A 4041-nucleotide genomic window follows, 5' to 3' on the forward strand; every position below is an offset into this window, starting at 1 on the left:
GTACTCTATCGTAGTATTTGTAGGATGACGGGATGAAAAGTTTCGATCTTTGGGCTACTCGATCGAGTAGCCGAGACACTCGATCGAGTAGCATGGCACTCGATCGAGTATCGCTACATACTCGATCGAGTAGCACTTTATTCTGAGAGGTTTTTGAAAATTAAAAATGTTCAATTGTTTGATAATGGCATGTTTAATGTTTAATGTGGTTATTAGTGCGTAGTAACACCTTTGAACCGTTAAATTCATATGTTGGAAGTCGTGCTTGAAGTTTATAAGCGTAGTTGTCACAGCTAGTGAAGCAGTGATAGTTTCTTGTACTTTAATGTTGCATACGCCTTATTACGACTTATTTATCGGAATTATATCTTCTCACACACTTGTGCATACCATAGTAACGTGCCTTCTAGACGGCGGCTAACTAGTCCGGTGGTTAGTGTATAATTGCTAATTTAACGAGTTTGTGCTTAACGAGTAATGTCCACGATAGATAACATGTTTTAACCCATGTCATGAATCGAATAATAAGTAAAATGCGTTGTAATTTGGGTGGTGAACTTCGGGGACGAAGTTCCTTTTTAGAGGGGAAGAGTAATGTCGCGAAATAAAAAGGTTGCTTTTGAATAATGTTTTGCTTGTTTATAATGTTGTTGGTGTTATGTTCTACTTTAGTATAACGAATTACTTTAGTTCTTTAAAGTGAGTGTGGTTGTATGTTTCAAAAGACGGTTATGAAAAAAATAGTTATAGTGCGATGAATCGTACTTGAATCACGTTGCCAAGTAACATGGTGGCATTAGTTGTACCACATGAAAGTTAATATGAGACATGTTCTAGATTGATAGTTTGATAGTTGTTACTGTGTGTTGGGTGATCGTGAGTGGCGATTCGCATTGCGAGTCAGATGTTTTATATATATCTATATAGAATAACGGTTGACGGTGGTGACGCTTGCATGACAGTAGTAAGAATCGATATGTATAAATGTGGACGGTGATGATGATGACAGGGGGGGGATGGTATTTCCAAGAGATAATGGTTTGGCCAGGAAGGTTGGTGAGATGGTGTTGGTTCCGTGTCATGAGCGGGAGAGATGAGTTGAACCGGGGGACGAAGTTCTTTTTAGGGGAAGAGGCTGTAATACCCGTCCTTTTAGGGACCCTTTGACCGGCGTTGACTGACCTTGGGAGCGGGAGTAGTCTTAGAAAAGTGTGCCAAAACCATCTTGGGCTGCGTGTTAAGAGTGGTACTCGATAGAGTAGAGGCTACTCGATCGAGTAGCTAGGTTACTCGATCGAGTAGGGGCTACTCGATCGAGTATGTTAGTACTCGATCGAGTACCCATTTTTCAACGAGGGTTTTATATCGCGTTTTGTTAAATCCGCAAATCACTTCCATCACTTTCCTCCTATCTTTCAGTCGCCTCTTTCCTTTCCCTTCACCTCAAAACCTCCATGGAAGCCTTTGTGAAGATCCTTGTGCCTTAGGAGAGCGTCTCTTGAGTCGGGTAGCGGTCTTTTGCTGAGTTTCTCCCTATAGGTATGTCATAATCATTATCCGTGTCCTTGTTCTTCATAGTTAGGGTTTGCTTGTTAGTAATCTAGAGTTGTGTTCTGGTTATAGGCGTTGCTTGATCATTTTGGACATGTTATCTGTCGGCATGGATTGGTTGCGATGGCTTAAAGGTAGGTTCGCCTACTCAGTTTCTGTAGACCGTCTAATGTGTCGGTCGTTGTGATAGTATTGTGATTGCTTGACATAGTAATTGTGTTGTATTGTGATTGTGGTTGTGATCGTTGTTGATGGTTCGCGAGGCGTGGCCTCGGCTGAGTGGGGTCACTTGCAGGAGTGGCTTCACGCCCTAGTTTCGCCTTCTGTGGAACCCGCCACAGAAGGGATGTGCACATTAATGGACAGGGTTATCGCTCGATACGATGAGCGGGGATTTGGTGGGTACGGCTGCGGTCCCCCACTGGCAGGACTGGTCCAGTGGACAGTCAGTGACAACGGTTGGTTGGATTGTTGTGTTTGCGTGTGCGAGACGGATAGCGTCGTATTGTGTTGTTAGTGGTAGTTGTTATTGCTTTGCGTCTTGTCACTCAAGATCTTGACCTTGTGTGGTTGTCTGTTTGTTATGTGTCTGCCGTGATCCCTTATGGTGAGCGATCGGTCTTAGCGAGGTATTGGTGTTGACGATAGAGTGGAGTCCGGCGGGGATGAGTCCTCATGAGATATGGCAGTCTTAGCGAGTAGTCTTTGAGTTGTACCTTTGTATCGTATTTTGGTTTAAATCGCTTGTAATATAACTTAATAGTTCTTTTATCGACATTTGATTATTGCTATCCCTGCAACCGAGATGGTAACGCCCTTATATCCTAAGGAAGACCTATTTGTGAATATTAAATAATAATTATTGGGTACTATGATTTGCGACGGAGTAAAAATGACTATTTTATACTAATAATAGTGATCATTTTGTGTTTTATATTAAAGTGATTGTTTTACAAAAGTAGTCATTTTATAATAATAAATAACAATCAATTTTTAACTAAAATGATCTTTATTAGTATAAAATAGTCATTTTTAGCTAGCTAGATACATAGTTTTTTAATTTTTTAGATACATACCTCTAGCTTCTTATATACATTTCTTTAAGTTGCTAGATACATACCTCGTTTGGTCACATTAACTTGCTAGAGACACTCCTCTAATTTGCTAGATACATGTCTCTAGCTAGTTAGATACACTTCTTAAGTTTGTACTACTTTCGTCATCCTAGTCGGGAGTCATCACTAAAATTGGAGGGTGCTCCGTGCACATCGGTTTTTGCTAGATATTTGATCAGCACTTTGGTGGACAGTCGACCCAAAGAGCCTCTATATGGTACTAGTATGTGATATGGGGGTACTAGTATGTGTATATGGCTAATTCGTAAAGTGCACACCATAACTTAGTTCGTAAGGGCTCTCTTCGTACTAGTATGTGATAATTGCTGACCCACAGTGGTGCGTAGTGGTAACTAAAATTGAAGTATCTAAGAAATGTATATACTGTTTACTTAAATTACTAACAAGGGGGATTAGATACTCCTTTAAGTTACTATTTACATACTTTTAATTAGCTAAATACATTCCTTTAAGTTGTTAGATACAACCTATTAGCTTGCTAGATACACTCCTTTTGAATTGTTAGATAAAACCCTTTAGCTAGCTAGATACACTCTTTTGAATTACTAGATACATTTATTTACCTTAATAGATACACATCTCTGGCAAGCTAGATACACTCATCTACTTTGATAGATACACATCTTTAGATTCTTAGATACAAATATTTACCTTGGTAAATACACTCCTTAACCTTGCTAGATACACTTTTTAAAACTATTAGATACAAGCAGCTTAGCAAACTAGAACCTTTATTTCCACACTACATCTACACATTAACACTAATTAGTTTAAAATAAAGCAAAAAATAATAGCCTTTAAACAAAAGGTTTTAGGATCATAGTCATTCTAAGGAGGCAATTCAAGTATTGATTCTGAATCCATGACTCTTGTAACGTTGACTCAAACTAGAATTTTCTGTGACAGTAGTTGCAATAATCCATGACTCTTCCACGTCATCAAGTCGTTTTCCTTCAAGTGCAAGGGCTTCAAGATTAGGAGATGAACCAAATGAAGGAGGTGGATGACTATTGACAGTAAACACATCGCAAAAGAAGAGACAGTAGATCAGCACAGTGATAAGATCAGCAAAATTAAAATGAAACGACAGAGCACATTAAAAGCAATCAGCATGCGCACCTTTTCCGTGCAAAAGGAGAAGATTCCATATTCGTATCATTTGCTATTGTATCAGACGCATTAGGAACCTAATCAAAGTAGCAACAACATCCATTAGTACATGTACGGTACAACCAAACGAAAGCATACTACCACAATTAAAAAGCTGAATAACCCAGAATTAACAGAATTCCAAGACCAATATCTAGTCTACCCGACTTAAAACCGGATGATTGAATCCAAAACTCACAATATT

The sequence above is a fragment of the Silene latifolia genome, unplaced genomic scaffold (assembly GCF_048544455.1).
Source record: "Silene latifolia isolate original U9 population unplaced genomic scaffold, ASM4854445v1 scaffold_301, whole genome shotgun sequence".
NCBI classification, from domain to species: domain Eukaryota; kingdom Viridiplantae; phylum Streptophyta; class Magnoliopsida; order Caryophyllales; family Caryophyllaceae; genus Silene; species Silene latifolia.